The sequence below is a fragment of the Cavia porcellus genome, unplaced genomic scaffold, assembly GCF_034190915.1.
Source record: "Cavia porcellus strain 051 isolate PalLab524CR breed Dunkin Hartley unplaced genomic scaffold, mCavPor4.1 scaffold_3, whole genome shotgun sequence".
NCBI lineage: Eukaryota > Metazoa > Chordata > Mammalia > Rodentia > Caviidae > Cavia > Cavia porcellus.
The window spans coordinates 277,720-298,560 of NW_026947486.1; positions in this window are offsets into that span (position 1 = coordinate 277,720).

Genomic DNA, 20,841 nt, shown 5'->3' on the forward strand with positions numbered 1-20,841 from the left:
GCATGCTGGCCACTCCGTGGCCATTTTCTCCATCCTAAAGTGCCACTCACTGCCTATCCTAATTCAGGCCCTCCGAATCACACCACACGGTGATGTTTTTCTCACTGCTACTAGTGCCTGGCGTGTTAGAAACACTTACAATGCCCAAAACCCCGCAATATTTTTAAGAAACCTATCCTACATTACCACTGCATGTTTCCTGCCTTCCCCATTCTGTCCACCCCGTGGCGCTTTTCTCCATCCTACATTGCCACTCACTGCCTTTCCTAATTCAGGCCCTCCAATTCACACAAACCCGTGATGATTTTCTCACTGCTACTAGAGCATGGCGTGTTAGAAACAATTAAAAGGCGCACCACCCCGGGATGTTTTTCAGAATCCTATCCTACATTGCCACTGCATGTTTCCTCATGTTCCCATGCTGACCACCCCGTGGCACTTTTCTCCATCCTACATTGCCCCTCCCTGCCTATCCTAATTCAGGCGCTCTGATTCACACAACAACGTGATGTTTTTCTCACTCCTACTAGTGAATGGCCTGTTAGAATCCGTTAAAATGCGCACCACCCCGCGATGTTTTTGAGAAACCTATCCTACATTGCCACTGCATGTTTCCTGACCTCCACATGCTGACCACCCCGTATAGCTTTTCTCCATCCTACATTGCCACTCACTGCCTACCCAATTCAGGCCCCCCAATTCACACCACCCCGTGATGTTTTTCTCACTCCTACTAGTGAATGGCATGTTAGAAACCCTTACAATTCACACGACCCCGCGATTTTTTTCAGAAACCTATCCTACATTGCCATTGCATGTTTCCTGACCTCCCCATGAAAACCACCCCGTGGCGCTTTTATCCATCCTTCATTGCCATTCACTGCCTATCCTAATTCAAGTACTCCGATTCACACCACCCCGTGGTTTTTTTCTCACTCTTACTAGTGAATGGCCTGTTAGAAACACTTACAATGCGCACCGCCCCGCGATGTTTTTCAGAATCCTATCCTACATTGCCACAGCATGTTTCCTGACGTCCCCATGCTGACCACCCCGTGGCACTTTTCTCCATCCTACATTGTCACTCAATGCCTATCCTAATTCAGGCCCTCCGATTCACTCCACCCCTTGATGTTTTTCTCACTCCTACTAGTGAATGGCCTGTTATAAACCCTTACAATGCGCACCACCCCGCGATGTTTTTCAGAAACCTATCTTACATTGCCACAGCATGTTTCCTGACCTCCTCATGCTGACCAACCCGTGGCGCCTTTCTCCATCCTACATTGCCACTCACTGCCTATGCTAATTCAGGCCCTCCGATTCACACCAACCCGTGTTGTTTTTCCCACTGCTACTAGTGCGTGGCATGTTAGAAACACTTACAAGAAGCACCACCCAACAATATTTTTCAGAAACCTATCCTACATTGCCACTGCATGTTTCCTGACCTCCACATGCTGACCATCCCGTATAGCTTTTCTCCATCCTACATTGCAACTCACTGCCTATCCTAATTCAGACCCTCCGATTCACAACACCCCGTTATGTTTTTTACACGCCTAATAGTGAATGGCCTGTTAGAAACCCTTACAATGCCCCAACCCGCGATCTTTTTCAGAAAACTATCCTACATTGCCACTGCATGTTTCCTGACCACCCCATGCTGACCACCCTGTGGCGCTTTTCTCCATCCTACATTGCCACTCACAGCATATCCTAACTCAGGCCCTCCAATTCACACCACTCCGTGATGTTTTTCTCAACCCTACTAGGGAATTCCCTGTTAGAAACATGTCGATGTCCGCTCCTGGCCGGCAGGAAGGACACACGACAAAGTCTGGTAGTGGACAACCTTTTCTTTTTATTTTCCTTCTCCATACAGCCTGCCCTGGGTTCTCCCAGCTGAAGCCTCCTTTGGTCCGCTCCCCGCGGCTCCTTTTGTGCTTCAGTCTGCCCCAAAGCCTCTACCGGTCCGCTCTCCGCGGCTCCTTTTGGGCTTCTACTTCCGGGCTTCTACCTGGCTTCTACTTCCGCCCAGGGGTGGCACCGGTATATATACGGGTACAGTGTCCAATCATGTTAAAGTAAGCAAGGCAAGCTGATTGGCTAACATCATCAGTTGCCAGGCAGACTATATTGTTGAGCGGGTTGTTTACGCGGTAAGCAGGAAACTAACATATTCGATGGGAGGGGTAATCTACCTCAGGCTTCACTCTTTACTACAGGCCTCACGTCCGCCAAGTGAGGCGACCGGGCTCGGGGCTGCGGCTCCCAACATCTCCCCCTTTTTTATTTTTTATGAATGTGCGCATCGTAGCCCTTCCTGGACTGGGTGCAGAGGCTTATGCCCTATGTGTAGGCCCACCGTAGGTCCTTGGCTTAGACCCTGGTCGGCCATGCCATGGTCTGCCAAGGCCCTGAGGCCCTCGTCCTTTTTCTAGGGCCAGGCACAAACTGGACGGAACCTGGATGCACACAAGCTTGCACTCATTTCCTCTCCGTAAAGAAATCCCCTCGGAGAGAAATTTAGACCTGGGCAGCATCTAATAGTCCAGCGGCTTACGTGCAGGATGGGGTAGGGCCTGGCTTAGGTCGAGTCGTGCTGGGGAGGCACGCTCTTACCCGTCATTGACTCACCTACCCTGCTGTGTATTGTCACCTTATGGAGGAGAATGAGGGATGCCCGCCATATCTAGACTCGGTCGTGGGCCAATTGAGCAAGCCATGCATATGCCTGAGGATCTTCTTGTCCATTTCGGGCTACCGCTATTTTTATTCATCTTGTTGGTTGGTCTGTGATGGATCTCCGGTAGGGCAGGTCTGATCTTCAGTCGAGGGCTTTGTTGCCCGTGTCAGTCTCTCCGGTATCCACAGTGGTTCTCGTCCCGGTTCCTGTGGGAAAACACAAACCGCGCCTCGGTTCCAGCTGACCACTGGATCCGGGCCCATCCATTGTCCTGTCAGGACATCTTTCCACTTCACCCACCCTTTATGGTTGGGGGAAGGGTTGCAGTGCTCCACAGCTGGGGAGCAATTATCATTATTTAAATTTAAAAAATTGTGTGTGAATAGTGCCATGGATAATCGTGCCTTTGGGGCCAGGCCTTGGCCTACTCCCCCTTTTTGTTTTTGTAAAATTTCTTTGAGGCTTCTATGAGCCCTCTCAATGATTCCTTGACCTTGGGGATTGTATGGGATACCATGTTTTAATTGAACCTCCATCATCTTGCAGAACTCATTGAAGGCTTTGCCTATATAGGCTGGTCCATTATCAGTTTTTAATATTTTTGGTTTGCCCCATGCGGCCCAAGCTGCCAGGCAATGATTGATCACATTAGACACTTTTTCACCTGTTTCTGCTGTTGCAAATATGACGTGAGAACAGGTGTCTGTGGAAACATGAACATATTTAAGAGTCCCAAACTCCTGTATATGTGTGATGTCCATCTGCCAAACATCACCAGGGATCAAACCTCGAGGGTTTACTCCCATCGGTATGGCAGGTTTGTATGTGGCACAGGAGTCACATAGTCGCACGATATCTCGTGCATCTGCTCTAAAAACATGGAAATGGTTTGCTAGTGTCCTGGCATTGACATGAAACTTATCATGGAAGGCACGGGCTCGCTCGATTGGTGTTAGTAAGGTAAAAATCCATAACGGGCGAGTGGCAGTGTCAGCAGCCGCATTCCCCTGTGCCATAGGCCCTGGCAGGGATGTATGTGCTCTTATGTGGGTAGTGAAGACCTTATGGTGTCTGTTCTGAAGCAATGTCTGGATAGACAGGAACAGCCCAGCCACTGTGGAAGTGGATCTAATTAAACTGGCAGTCTCAAGCACTTGCAAAGCATTGACCACATACCTAGAATCGGAGACAATGTTAATGGCTTCTGAGAACCGTTCAAGAATCATTTTAACGATCTGCAGTTCCACCACCTGAGGCTGATCTGGTTCAAATTGTATGGTAACCGGGGGCTTGCCTAGGATCACATAGGCGCCTATCCCCGTCTTGGAGCCATCTGTATATATTGTAGTTGCTGGGACTAATGGCTCAGAGGCAGTAACCTTTGGAAAAATTATAGGGTGCTGAGTGACAAATGACAAGATGAACACCCATATAAGTCTGGAGGCGACACTGAGGTCCACACCTGCTGACCCAGGGGTGGCCCTTGTTGAAGGCTGCCACCCTGAGCTGTCCTGTCTCTGGGGCGGGGGCCCGCCTGTGAAGGGGGCCCCCTCTGGCCGTTTTTTGGCTCTGTAGCATCTCGTCCACAAATACGGTTGCCCTGAGCATCAAAGACCGACCTACACTCCTCAGCTTTGTGTGATCCCTTCTTGCATCGCCCACAAACATATGGTTCTTCATTCCTAGGGCGAGGCCTAGCATCTGCATTGTTTGGGCAGTGACGTTTAATGTGTCCTGGCTCCCCGCAGGCAAAACACCCTTTAGCCTTACATTCCCCTTCTAACCCGCGAGGTCCCCTCTGCTGTACAGCCGCGGCCAGGAGAGCAGCCACTCCCGAGTTGGAGAGCGGCCCCCCTATCTCTCTGCATATCCTAATCCAGGCGTTGAGGTCCTTGTTCTTATGAGGAGCTATCGCTGCCTTGCACTCCTTTGTACACTGTTCGAAAATCAGCTGCCTTACCAGCGGTCGAGCCACTCCCGGATCAGAAAATATCTTATCGGCAGCATCTTGCATTCGGGCCACAAAGTCAACAAATGGCTCTGTGGTACCCTGAATTATTTTTGAAAGACACAAGGAGGCTGTTCCGGCACCACTTACTTGCTTCCAGGCGCGGAGCCCTATGGCATTGATTTGTTCATAGACAGCGCCGGGGAACTGGGTCTGATCATCAGCGTGCCGACCTTCTCCCATAAGCATTTCCTTGTTCCACCCCCGGTTTCCCCGATTGGCGTTTCTCTCAGCCTGCTCTGCAGAGAACTCTGCGTACCAGGCTCGCCAATCCAGGTAACTGCCCGAGGGCAGACACGCCTTTGCCAGCTGAATCCAGTCCGCGGGGGTGAGGGGCCCAGAAGACAGATTCTCCAGCATGGCAATGGTGTAAGGCGCAGTCGGCCCAAAGGTTGTAACTGCATTTTTAAGTTCTCTAATCTGCTTTATCTCAAAAGGCTCCCATACATTGCGTCCCTGGCCCATAGCTACTTGTACAGGAAATATCTCGTAGGGGCCACTATCTATCCCAGGTGGATGTACCTCATGAGACAAACGTCCCCCCTGCCAAAGCCGCCTGTAAAAATACCGACCCGCCGGCGGCGGAGCATAAGACGGCGGCCGTGATTGGGCGGAAAATGGGGGCCCGTGCATCACTTTCTGTTCTGGCGAAAGGGGGGGGGGCTCCCAGGCGGCCGCCTCGTGGCGAGGAATCGCCTCCGGAAACGGCCCCCAAGGTGGGGCGGAAGGCTTCGCCTCCCTCTCGCGCCGGGGAGTGCTCAGGAGCTCTCTACTCCTCTGCAGACCAGGTTGAGCAGAGCGCAATTCGCGGGGCGACGCTGGAAAAGAACCCTGCGACTCCTTATTGAGCGACTTAGGCTCCTGACAGCTGGTCTCTTTGGCCTCCTTGCCATTCAACTTTCCCTCGTCCTCGGAGTCAGACGACTCCGAGGCTAGAGCCCCGTCCTCCTCCTTAGCATCCTTGTCCCCCTTGACGGACCCCTCTCGGGAGCTCCCTGACTGGGCCTGCTCAGATACCCTGCGTACTTTTGTAAGCTCTTGAGAGCTTTCTCCACAACCACCCTCGCTCTAAGTGTTGCTACCTAGCATGTTTCCCATCTTTTAATATGTTACTCACCGCGTGAGGCCCAAGGAATCCGCCACTTACGCGTGAGCCTGAGGGGAGTCTAAAAGCCCTGTAGGTGCGCGCCACCCAGAGCCCAGGCTTATCCCCAACTCACCTGTCTCGCAGCTCTGTACTGGAGCGTTGTCCACTTCCACGTCTCGGGGGTGATCAGTCCCCGGGCGGGCCTCCAAATGTCGATGTCCGCTCCCGGCCGGCAGGAAGGACACACGACAAAGTCTGGTAGTGGACAACCTTTTCTTTTTATTTTCCTTCTCCGTACAGCCTGCCCTGGGTTCTCCCAGCTGAAGCCTCCTTTGGTCCGCTCCCCGCGGCTCCTTTTGTGCTTCAGTCTGCCCCAAAGCCTCTACCGGTCCGCTCTCCGCGGCTCCTTTTGGGCTTCTACTTCCGGGCTTCTACCTGGCTTCTACTTCCGCCCAGGGGTGGCACCGGTATATATACGGGTACAGTGTCCAATCATGTTAAAGTAAGCAAGGCAAGCTGATTGGCTAACATCATCAGTTGCCAGGCAGACTATATTGTTGAGCGGGTTGTTTACGCGGTAAGCAGGAAACTAACATAATCGATGGGAGGGGTAATCTACCTCAGGCTTCACTCTTTACTACAGGCCTCACGTCCGCCAAGTGAGGCGACCGGGCTCGGGGCTGCGGCTCCCAACAGAAACACTTACAATACACTACCCCGCGTTGTTTTTCAGAAACCTGTCCTACATTGCCACTGCATGTTTCCTGACCTCCCCAAGCTGAAAACCCCATGACGCTTTTCTCCCCCCTACATTGACACTCACTGCCTATCCTAATTCAGTCCCTCAGATTCACACCACACGGTGATGTTTTTCTCACTGCTACTAGTGCATGGCGTGTTAGAAACACTTACAATGCCCAACACCCGGCAATATTTTTCAGAAACCTGTCCTACATTACCACTGCATGTTTCCTGCCCTCCCCATTCTGTCCACCCCGTGGCGCTTTTCTCCATCCTACATTGCCACTCACTGCCTATCCTAATTCAGGCCCTCCGATTCACACCACCCCGTGAAGTTTTTCTCACCCCTACTAGTGAATGGCATGTTAGAAACCCTTACAATGCACTAACCCCGATGTTTTTCAGAAACCTCTCCTACATTGCAACTGCATGTTTCCTGACCTCCCCAAGCTGACCACCCCATGGCGCTTACTCCATCCTACATTGCCACTCACTGCCTATCCTAATTCAGGCCCTACGATTCACACCACCCCGTGGTTGTTTTCTCACTCTTACTAGTGAATGAACTGTTAGAAACCCTTACAATGCGCACCACCCCGTGATGTTTTTCAGAATCCTATCCTACATTGCCACTGCATGTTTCCTGACGTCCCAATGCTGACCACCCCGTGGGACTTTTCTCCATCCTACATTGCCACTCACTGCCTATTCTAATTCAGGCCCTCCTATTCACACCACCACGTGATGTTTTTCTCACTCCTACTAGTGAATGGCCTGTTAGAAACCCTTACAAAGTGCACCAGCCCGCGAAGTTTTTCAGAAACCTATCCTACATTGCCACTGCATGTGTCCTGACCTCACCATGCTGACCACCCCATGGCGCTTTTCTCCATCCTACATTGCCACTCAATGCCTATCCTAATTCAGGCCCTCCGTTTCACACCATCCCGTGATGTTTTTCTCACTTCTACTAGTGAATGGCCTGTTAGAAACCCTTACAATGCACTACCCCGCGATGTTTTTCAGAAACCTGTCCTACATTGCCACTGCATGTTTCCTGACCTCCCCAACCTGACCACCCCATGGTGCTTTTCTCCATCCTACATTGCCACTCACTGCCTGTCCCAATTCAGGCCCTGCGATTCACACCACCCCGTGATGTTTTTCTCACTCCTACTTGTGAATGGCCTGTTAGAAACCCTTAAAATGTGCACCACCCCGCGATGTTTTTTAGAAACCTATCCTACATTGCCATAGCATGTTTCCTCACCTCCCCATGCTGACCTCCCCGTATAGCTTTTCTCCATCCTACATTGCCACTCACTGCCTATCCCAATTCAGGCCCCCCGATTCACACCACCCCGTGATGGTTTTCTCACTCCTACTAGTGAATGGAGTGTTAGAAACCCTTACAATTCACACGACCCCGCGATGTTTTTCAGAAAGCTATCCTACATTGCCACTGCATGTTTCCTGACCTCCCCATACTGACCACCCCGAGGCCATTTTCTCCATCCTACAGTGCCACTCCCTACCTATTCTAATTGAGGCCCTACGATTCACACCACCCCGTGATGTTTTTCTCACTCTTACTAGTAATTGGGCCTTTAAAAGACCTTACAATGCACACCACCACGCGATATTCTTCAGAAACATATCATACATTGCCAATGCATGTTTCCTGACCTCCCCATGCTGACCACCCCGTGGCGCTTTTCTCCATCCTACATTGCCACTCACTGTCTATCCTAATTCAGGCGCTCCGATTCACACAACAACGTGATGTTTTTCACACTCTTACTAGTGAATGCCCTGTTAGAAAACCTTACAATGCGCACCACCCCGCGATGTTTTTCAGAAACCTATCCTACATTGCCACTGCATGTTTCCTGACCTCCTCATGCTGACCACCCCGTATCGCTTTACTACATCCTACATTGCCATTCACTGCCTATCTCAATTCATGCCCTCCGATTCACAGCACCCCGTGATATTTTTCTCACTCCTAGTAGTGAATGGCCTGTTAAAACCCTTACAATGCGCACCACCCCGTGATGTTTTTCAGAAAGCTATCCTACATTGCCACAACATGTTTCCTGACCTCCCAGTGCTGACCACCCTGTGATGCTTTTCTCCATCCTACATTGTCACTAACTGCCTATACTAATTCAGGACATTCGGTTCACAACACCATGTGATGATTTTCTCACTCCTACTAGTGAATGGCCTGTTAGAAACCCTTACAATGCACACCACCAGGCGATGTTTTTGAGAAACCTATCCTACATTGCCACTGCATGTTTCCTGACCTCCCCATGCTGACCACCCTGTGGCGCTTTTCTCCATCCTACATTGCCAATCACTGCCTATCCTAATTCAGGCCCTCCGATTCACACCACTCCGTGATGTTTTTCTCACCCCTACTAGTGAATGGCCTGTTAGAAACCCTTACAATGTACTACCCCGCGATGTTTTTCAGAAACCTGTCCTACATTGCCACTGCATGTTTCCTGACCTCCACAAGCTCACCACCCATTGGTGCTTTTCTCCATCCTACATTGCCACTCATTTCCTATCCTAATTCTAGCCCTCCAATTCACACCACACGGTGATGTTTTTCTCACTGCTACTAGTGCATGGCCTGTTAGAAACACTAGCAATGCGCAACACCCCGCAATGTTTTTCAGAAACCTATCCTACATTGCCAATGCATGTTTCCTGACCTCCCCATGCTGAGAAGCCCGTGGCGCTTTTCTCCATCCTACATTGCCACTCACTGCCTATCCTAATTCAGGCCCTCCGATTCACACCACCCCGTGAATTTTTTTTTAACTCTTACTAGTGAATGGCCTGTTATAAACACTTACAATGGGCACCACCACGCGATGTTTTTCAGAATCATATCCTACATTGCCAATGCATGTTTCCTGACGTCCCCATGCAGACCACCCCGTGGCGCTTTTCTCCATCCTACATTGCCACTCACTGCCTATTCCAATACAGGTCCCCCGATTCACACCACCCCGTGATGGTTTTCTCACTCTTACTAGTAAATGGGCATTTAGAAGACCTTACAATGCGCACCACCACGCGATGATCTTCAGAAACGTATCCTACATTGCCACTGCATGTTTCCTGACCTCCCCATGCTGACCACCCTGTGACGCGTTTCTCCATCCTTCATTGCCACTCACTGCCTATCCTAATTCAGGCCCTCTGATTCACACAACAACGTGATATTTTTCTCACTCCTACTAGTGAATGGCTTGTTAGAAACCCTTACAATTCACACAACCCCGCGATGTTTTTCAGAAACCTATCCTACATTGCCACTGCATGTTTCCTGACCTCCCCATGCTGACCACCCCGTTGCGCTTTTCTCCACCCTACATTGCCACTCACTGCCTACCCCAGTTCAGGCCCTGCGATTCAAACCACCACGTGATGTTTTTCTCACTCCTAGTAGTGAATAGCCTGTTAGAAACCCTTACAATGCGCACCACCCCGAAATGCTTTTGAAAAACCTGTCCTACATTTCCACTGCATGTTTCCTGACCTCCCCATGGTGACCACCCTTGGCGCGTCTCTCCATCCTTCCTTGCCACTCACTGTCTATCCTAATTCGGGCCCTCCAATTCACACCACCCGTGATGTTTTTCTCACTCCTACTAGTGAATGGTGTGTTAGAAACCCTTAAATTGTGAACCACCCCGCGATGTTTTTCTCATTCCTACTAGTGAAAGTCCTGTTAGAAACCCTTACGATCCGCACCACCCCGCAATGTTTTTCAGAAACATACCCTACATTGCCACTGCAGGTTTCCTGACCTCCCCATGCTGCTCACCCCGTGGTGCTTTTCTCCATCCTACATTGCCACGCACTGCTTATCCTAATTCAGTCCCTCCGATTCACACCACACCGTGTTGTTTTTCTCACTCCTACTAGTGAATGGCCTGTTAGAAACCCTTACAATGCGCACCACCCTGCGATGTTTTTCAGTAACCTATCCTACATTGCCACTGCATGTTTCCTGACCTCCCCATGCTGACCACCCGGTGGCGCTTTTCTCCATCCTACATTGCCAATCACTGCCTATCCCAATTCAGGCCCTCCGATTCACACCTTCCCGTGAAGTTCTTCTCACTCCTACTAGTGAATGGCGTGTTATAAACCCTTACAATGCGCACCACCCCGCGATGTTTCTCAGAAACCAATCCTACATTGGCACAGCATGTTTCCTGACCTCCCCATGCTGACCACCCCGTGGTGCTTTTCACCATCGTACATTGCCACTCACAGCCTATCCTTATTCACACCCTCCGATTCACAACACCACATGATATTTTTTTCACTCCTACTAGTGAATGACATGTTAGAAACCCTTACAATGCACCACCCCGCGATCTTTTTCAGAAACCTATCCTATATTGCCACTGCATGTTTCCTGACCACCCCATGCTGACCACCCCGTGGTGCTTTTCTCCGTCCTTCATTGCCACTCACGGCCTATCCTAATTCAGGCCCTCCGATACACAGCACCCCGTGATTTTTTCTCACTCTTACTAGTGATTGGCCTGTTAGAAACCCTTACAATGCACACCACCCCGCTATGTTGTTCAGAATCCTATCCTTCATTTCCACTGCATGTTTCCTTACCTCCCCATGCTGACCACCCCGTGGCCCATTTCTCCATCCTTCATTGCCACTCACTGCCTACCCTAATTCAGGCCCTCCGATTCACACCACGCCCTGATGTTTTCCTCGCTCCTACTAGTGAGTGGCCTCGCAGAAACCCTTACAATGCGCACAACCCAGCGATTTTTTTCCACGAACCTATCCTACATTGCCACTGCATGTTTCTTGACCTCCACATTCTGTCCACACTGTGGCGATTTTCTGCATCCTACATTGCCACTCACTGCCTATTCCACTTCAGGCCCTCCGATTCACACCACCCCGTGATGTGTTTCTCACTCCTACTAGTGAATGGCCTGTTAGAAACCCTTAAAACGCGAACCAACCCGCGATGTTTTTCAGAAATCTATCCTACATTGCCACTGCATGTTTCCTGACCTCCACATGCTAACCACCCCATCATACTTTTCTCCATCCTACATTGCCACTCCCTGCCTTTCCTAATTTAGGCCCTCCTATTCACACCACCCCGTGATGTTTTTTTTTCATTCCTGCTAGTGAATGGCCTGTTAGAAACCATTACAATGCGCACCACCCCGCGATGTTTTTCAGAAACCTATCCTACATTGCCACTGCATGTGTCCTGACCTCCCCATGCTGACCACCCCATGGCGCTTTTCTCCATCCCACATTGCCACTCACAGCCTATTCTAATTCAGGCCCTCCGATTCACACCACCCCGTGAATTTTTTTTTAACTCTTACTAGTGAATGGCCTGTTATAAACACTTACAATGGGCACCACCCCGCGATGTTTTTCAGAATCATATCCTACATTGCCAATGCATGTTTCCTGACGTCCCCATGCAAACCACCCCGTGGCGCTTTTCTCCATCCTACATTGCCACTCACTGCCTATCCGTATTCAGGTCCCCCGATTCACACCACCATGTGATGGTTTTCTCACTCTTACTAGTAAATGGGCCTTTAGAAGACCTTACAATGCGCACCACCACGCGATGATCTTCAGAAACGTATCCTACATTGCCACTGCATGTTTCCTGACCACCCCATGCTGACCACCCCGTGGCGCGTTTCTCCATCCTTCATTGCCACTCACTGCCTATCCTAATTCAGGCCCTCTGATTCACACAACAATGTGATGTTTTTCTCACTGCTACTAGTGAATGGCTTGTTAGAAACCCTTACAATTCACATGACCCCGCGATGTTTTTCAGAAACCTATCCTCCATTGCCACTGCATGTTTCCTGACCTCCCCATGCTGACCTCCCCGTGGCCATTTTCTCCATCCTACATTGCAACTCTCTGCCTATCCTAATTCAGGCCCTCCGATTCACACCACCCAGTGATGTTTTTCTCACTCCTACTAGTAAATGGCCTGTTAGAAACCCTGACAATGCGCACCACCCCACGATGTTTTTCATAAACCTATCCTACATGGCCACGGCATGTTTCCTGACCTCCGCATGATGACCACCCCGTGGCGCTTTTCTCCATCCTACATTGCGAATCACTGCCTATCCTAATTCAGGCCCTCCGATTCACACCTCACCATGATGCATTTCTCACTCCTACTAGTGAATGGCCTGTTAGAAACCCTTACAATGTGCACCACCAGGCGATGTTTTTCAGAAAACTATCCTACATTGCCACTGCATGTGTCCTGACCTACACAAGCTGACCACCCCATGGCGCTTTTCTCCATGCTACATTGCCACTCACTGCCTATTCTAATTCAGGCCCTCCGATTCACAAGACCCCATGAAGTTTTTCTCACTCCTACTAGTGAATGGCCTGTTAGAAACCGTTACAATGCACACCACCCCGCGATGTTTTTCAGAAACCTATCCTACATTGCCACTGCATGTTTCCAGACCTCCCCATGCTGACCTCCCCGTGGCCATTTTCTCCATCCTATAGTGCAACTCACTGCCTATCCTAATTCAGGCCCTCCGATTCACACCATCCCGTGATGTTTTTCTCACTCCTACTAGTAAATGGCCTGTCCCAAACCCTTACAATGCGCACCACCCTGCAATGTTTTTCAGAAACCTATCCTACATGGCCATGGCATATTTACTGTCCTCCCCATGCTGACCACCCCGTGGCGCTTTTCTCTATCCTACATTGCCAATCACTGCCTATCCTAATTCAGGCCTTCCGATTCAAACCACGCCGTGATGTATTTCTCTTTCCTACTAGTGAATGGCCTGTTAGAAACCCTTACAATGTGCACCACCCCGCGATTTTTTTCAGAAACCTATTCTACATTGCCACAGCATGTGTCCTGACCTGCACATGCTGACCACCCCGTGGCGCTTTTCTCCATCCTACATTGCCACTCACTGCCTGTCCTAATTCAGGCCCTCCGATTCACACCACCCTGTGATGTTTTTCGCACTCCTAGTAGTGAATGGCCTGTTAGAAACATTTACAATGCGCACCACCCCGCGAGGTTTTTCAGAAACCTATCCTACATTGCCACTGCATGTTTCCTGACTCCCAATGTTGAACACCCCGTGGCGCTTTTCTCCATCCTACATTGCCACTCACTGCCTATTCTAATTCAGGCCCTCCGATTCACACCACCCCGTGAAGTTTTTCTCACTCCTACTAGTGAATGGCCTCTTAGAAACCCTTACAATGCACACCACCCCGCGATGTTTTTTAGAAACCTATCCTACATTGCCAATGCATGTTTCCTGACCTCCCCATTCTGACCACCCCGTGGCCATTTTCTCCATCCTACATTGCCTCTCACTGCCTATCCCAATTCAGCACCTCCGATTCACACCACCCTGTGATGGTTTTCTCACTCCTATTAGTGAATGGAGTGTTAGAAACCCTTACAATTCACACGACGCCGCGATGTTTTTCAGAAACCTATCCTACATTGCCACTGCATGTTTCCTGACCTTCCCATGCTGACCTCCCCGTGGCCATTTTCTCCATCCTACAGTGCAACTCACTGCCTATCCTAATTCAGGTCCTATTCACACCCCCCTGTGATGTTTTTCTCACTCCTACTAGTGAATGGCCTGTTATAAACCCTTACAATGCGCACCACCCGGCGATGTTTTTAAGAAACCTATCCTACATGGCCACAGCATGTTTCCTGACATCCCCATGCTGACCACCCCGTGGCGCTTTTCTCCATCCTACATTGCTAATCACTGCCTATCCTAATTCAGGCCCTCCGATTCACACCACCCCGTGATGTATTTCTCACTCCTACTAGTGAATGGCCTGTTAGAAACCCTTACAATGTGCACCACCCCGCGATGTTTTTCAGAAATCTATCCTCCATTGCCACGGCATGTGTCATGACCTACACATGCTGACCACCCCGTGGCGCTTTTCTCCATCCTACATTGCCACTCACTGCCTGTCCTAATTCAGGCCCTCCGATTCACACCACCCCGTGATGTTTTTTTCACTCCTAGTAGTGAATGGCCTGTTTGAAACCCTTACAATGCGCACTACCCGGCGATGTTTTTCAGAAACCTATCCTACATTGCCACTACATGTTTCCTGACTTCCCCATGCTGAACACCCCGTGGCGCTTTTCTCCATTCTACATTGCCACTCACTGCCTATCCTAATTCAGGCCCTCCGATTGACAACACCCCGTGATGATTTTCTAACTCCTACTAGTGAATCGCCTGTTAGAAACCCTTACAATGCGCACCACCCCGCGATGTTTTTCAGAAACCTATCCTACATTGCCACTGCATGTTTCCTGACCTCCACATGTTGACCACAACGTGGTGCTTTTCTCCATCCTACATTGCCACTCACTGCCTATCCTAATCCAGGCCCTCCGATTCACACCACTCCGTGATGTTTTTCTCACCCCTACTAGTGAATGGCCTGTTAGAAACCCTTACAGTGCACTACCCCGCGATGTTTTTCAGAAACCTGTCCTACATTGCCCCTGCATGTTTCCTGAGCTCCCCAAGCTGACCTCCCCATGGTGCTTACTCCATACTATATTGCCGCTCACTGCCTATCCTAATTCAGGCCCTACGGTTCACACCACCACATGATGGATTTCTCACTCCTACTAGTTAATGGCCTGTTAGAAAGCCTTACAATGCCCACCACCCCGCGATGTTTTTCCGAAACCTATCCTACTTTGCCACTGCATGTGTCCTGATCTCCCCATGCTGACCACCCCGTGGCGCTTTTCTCCATCCTACATTGCCACTCACTGCCTATCCTAATTCAGGCCCTCCGATTCACACCACCCCTTGATGTATTTGTCACTCCTACTAGTGAATGGCCTGTTAGAAACACTTACAATGCGCACCACCCCGCGATGTTTTTCAGAAACCTATCCTACATTGCCACAGCATGTTTCCTGACCTCCCCATTCTGACCACCCCGTGGCGCTTTTCAACATCCTACATTGCCACTCACTGCCTATCCTAATTCAAACCCTCCGATTCACCACACCTCGTGATGGTTTTTTCTCACGCCTAATAGTGAATTGCCTGTTAGAAACCCTTACAATGCACCAACCCGCGATCTTTTTCACAAACGTATCCTACGTTGCCACTGCATGTTTCCTGACCACCCCATGCTGACCACCCTGGGGCGCTTTTCTCCATCCCAAATTGCCACTCACTGCCTATCCTAATTCACGCCCTCCGATTCACACCAACCCGTGATGTTTTTCTCACTGCTACTCGTGCATGGCGTGTTAGAAACAATTACAATGCGCACCACCCCGCAATGTTTTTCAGAAACCTAACCAACATTGCCACTGGATGTTTCCTGACCTCCCCATGCTGACCACCCCGTGGGACTTTTCTCCATCCTACATTGTCACTCAATGCATATCCTAATTCAGGCGCTCCGATTCACACCACCCCTTGATGTTTTTCTCACTCCTACTAGTGAATGGCCTGTTAGAAAACCTTACAATGCGCACCACCCCGCGATGTTTTTCAGAAACCTATCCTACATTGCTAATGCATGTTTCCTGACCTCCCCATTCTGTCCACCCCGTGGCGCTTTTCTCCATCCTACATTGCCAATCACTGCCTATTACAATTCAGGCTCTCCGATTCACACGACCCTGTGATGTTTATCTCACTCCTACTAGTGAATGGCCTGTTAGAAACCTTTAAAATGTGAACCACCCTGCTATGTTTTTCAGAAAACTATCCTACATTGCCATTGCATGTTTCCTAACTTCCCCATGCTGACCACCCCGTGGCCATTTTCTCCATCCTACAGTGCCACTCACTGCCTATCCGAATTCAAGCCCTACGATTCACACCACCCCGTGATGTTTTTCTCACTCTTACTAGGAAATGGGCCTTTAGAAGCCCTTACAATGCGCACCACCCCGCGATGTTCTTCAGAAACGTATACTACATTGCCACTGCATGTTTCCTGACCTCCCCATGCTGACCACCCCGTGGCGCTTTTCTCCATCCTACATTGCCACTCACTGCCAATCGTAATTCAGGCCCTCTGATTCACACAACAAGGTGATGTTTTTCTCACTCCTACTAGTGAATGGCCTGTTAGAAAACCGTACAATGCACACCACCCCGCGATGTTTTTCAGAAACCTATCCTACATTGCCACTGCATTTTTCCTGAACTCCCCATGCTGACCACCCCGTATCGCTTTTCTCCATCCTACATTGCCTCTCACTGCCTATCCCAATTGAGGACCTCCGATTCACACCACCTCATGATGGTTTTCTCACTCCTACTAGTGAATGGCGTGTTAGAAACACTTACAATTCACATGACAACGCGATGTTTTTCAGAAACCTATCCTACATTGCCACTGCATGTATCCAGACCTCCCCATGCTGACCTCCCCGTGGCCTTTTTCTCCATCCTACAGTGCAACTCACTGCCTATCCTAATTCAGGCCCTCCGATTCACACCATCCCGTGATGTTTTTCTCACTCCTACTAGTAAATGGCCTGTTACAAACCCTTACAATGCGCACCACACCGCGATGTTTTTCAGAAACCTATCCTACATGGCCACGGCATGTTTCCTGTAGTCCCCATGCTGACCACCCCGTGGCGCTTTTCTCCGTCCTACATTGCCACTCACTGCCTGTCTTAATTCAGGCCCTCCGATTCACACCACCCTGTGATGTTTTTCGCACTCCTAGTAGTGAATGGCCTGTTAGAAACACTTACAATGCGCACCACCCCACGGGGTTTTTCAGAAACCTATCCTACATTACCACAGCATGTGTCCTGACCTGCACATGCTGACCACCCCGTGGCACTTTTCTCCATCCTACATTGCCACTCACTGCCTGTCTTAATTCAGGCCCTCCGATTCACACCACCCTGTGATGTTTTTCGCACTCCTAGTAGTGAATGGCCTGTTAGAAACACTTACAATGCGCACCACCCCGCGAGGTTTTTCAGAAACCTATCCTACATTGCCACTGCATGTTTCCTGACCTCCCAATGTTGAACACCCCGTGGCTCTTTTCTCCATCCTACATTTCCACTCACTGCCTATTCTAATTCAGGCCCTGTGATTCACACCACCCCGTGAAGTTTTTCTCACTCCTACTAGTGAATGGCCTGTTAGAAACTCTTACAATGCACACCACCCCGCGATGTTTTTCACAAACCTATCCTACATTGCCACTGCATGTTTCCTGACCTCCCCATGCTGACCACCCCGTGGAACTTTTCTCCATCCTACATTGCCACTCACTGCCTATCCTAATTCAGGCCCTCCGATTCACACCACCCCGTGATGTTTTTCTCACTCCTACTAGTGAATGGCCTCTTAGAAACCCTTACAATGCGCACAACCCTGTGATTTTTTTTCACAAACCTATCCTACATTGCCACTTCAAGTTTCCTGACCTCCCCATTCTGTCCACCCCGTGGCGCTTTTCTCCATCCTACATTGCCAATCACTGCCTATCCCAATTCAGGCCCTCCGATTCACACGACCCCGTGATGTTTATCTCACTCCTACTAGTGAATGGCCGGTTAGAAACCCTTAAAATGCGAACCACCCTGCTATGTTTTCAGAAAACTATCCTACATTGCCATTGCATGTTTCCTGACCTCCCCATGCTGACCACGCCGTGACGCATTTCTCCATCCTACAATGCCACTCACTACCTATCCGAATTCAGGACCTCCGATTCACACCACCCAGGAATGTTTTTCTCACTCCTACTAGTGAATGTCGTGTTAGAAACCCTTACAATTCACACGACCCCGCGATGTTTTTCAGAAACCTATCCTACATTGCCACTGCATGTTTCCTGACTTCCCCATGCTGACCACCCCGTGGCCATTTTCTCCATCCTACAGTGCCACTCACTGCCTATCCCAATTCAGGCCGTACGATTCACACCACCCCGTGATGTTTGTCCCACTCCTACTAGTGAATGGCCTGTTAGAAGCCCTTACAATGCGCACCACCCAACGATGTTTTCAGAAACATATCCTACATTGCCACTGCATGTTTCCTGACCTCCCCATGCTGACGACCCCGTGGACCTTTTCTCCATCCTATATTGCCACTCACTGCCTATCCTAATTCAGGCCCTCCGATTCACACCACCGCGTAATGATTTTCTCACTCCTACTAGTGAATGTCCTGTTAGAAACCCTTACAATGCGCACCACCCGGCGATGTTTTTCAGAAACCTATCCTACATTGCAACTGTATGTTTCCTGGTCTCCCCATGGTGAACACACCGTGGCGCTTTTCTCCATTCTACATTGCCCCTCACTGCCTACCCCAGTTCAGGCCCTCCGATTCAAACCACCCCGTGATGTTTTTCTCACTCCTAGTAGTGAATAGCCCGTTAGAAACCCTTACAATGCGCACCACCCCGAAATGCTTTTCAGAAACCTATCCTACATTGCCACTGCACGTTTCCTGACTTCCCCATGTTGACCACCCCGTGGCGCTTTTCTCCATCCTACATTGCCACTCACTGCCTATCCCAATTCAGGTCCCCCGATTCACACCACCATGTGATGTTTTTCTCACTCTTACTAGTAAATGGGCCTTTAGAAGACCTTACAATGCGCACCACCCAACGATGTTTTTCAGAAACATACCATACATTGCCACTGCATGTTTCCTGACCTCCCCATGCTGACCACCCCGTGTCGCTTTTCTCCATGCTACAATGCCACGCACTGCTTATCCTAATTCAGTCCCTCCGATTCACACCACCCCGTGATATTTTTCTCACTCCTCCTAGTGAATGGCCTGTTAGAAACCCTTACAATGCACTACCCCGCGATGTTTTTCAGATACCTAACCTACATTGCCACAGCATGTTTCCTGACCTCCCCATGCTGACCACCCCGTGGCGCTTTTCTCCATGCTACATTGCCACGCACTGCTTATCCTAATTCAGGCCCTCTGATTCACACCACCCCGTGATGATTTTCTTACTCCTACTTGTGAATGGCCTGTTAGAAACCCTTACAATGCGTACCACCCCGCGATGTTTTTCAGAAACCTATCATACATTGCCACTGCATGTTTCCTGACCGCCCCATGCTGACCACCCGGTGGCGCTTTTCTCCATCCTACATTGCCAATCACTGCCTATCCCAATTCAGGCCCTCTGATTGACACCTTCCAGTGATGTTCTTCTCACTCCTACTAGTGAATGGCTTGTTAGAAACCCTTACAATGCGCACCACCCTGCGATGTTTTTCAGAAACCAATCCTACATTGCAACAGCATGTTTCCTGTCCTCCCCATGCTGACCACCCCGTGGCGCTTTTCACCATCCTACATTGACACTCACTGCCTATCCTTATTCACACTCTCCAATTCACAACATCCCGTGATATTTTTTTCAATCCTACTAGTGAATGGCGTATTAGAAACCCTTACAATGCACTACCACGCGATGTTTTTCAGACACCTGTCCTACATTGCCACTGCATGTTTCCGGAGCTCCCCATGCTGACAACCCCGTGGCCCTTTTCTCCATCCTACTTTGCCACTCACTGCCTATCCTAATCCAGGCCCTCCGATTCACACCACTCCGTTATGTTTTTCTCACCCCTACTAGTGAATGGCCTGTTAGAAACCCTTACAATGCACTACCCCGCGATGTTTTTCAGAAACCTGTCCTACATTGCCACTGCATGTTTCCTGACCTCCCCAAGCTGACCACACAATGTCGCTTTTCTCCATCCTACATTGCCACTCACTGCCGATCCTAAATCAGGCCCTTCGATTCACACCACACGGTGATGTTTTTCTCACTGCTACTAGTGCATGGCGTGTTAGAAACCCTTACAATGTGCAACACCACGCAATGATTTTCAGAAACCTATCCTACATTGCCACTGCATGTTTCCTGACCTCCCAATGCTGACCAGCCCTTGGTACTTTTGTCCATCCTACATTGCCACTCACTGCCTATACCAATTCAGGTCCCCCGATTCACACCACCATGTGATGTTTTTCTCACTCTTACTAGTAAATGGGCCTTTAGAAGACCTTACAATGCGCACCACCCCGCGTTTTTTTTCAGAATCATATCCTACATTGCCAATGCATGTTTCCTGACGTCCCCATGCTGACAACCCCATGGCGCTTTTCTCCATCCTACATTGCCACTCACTCCCTATCCCAATTCAGGCCCTCCGATTCACACCACCTAGTGATGATT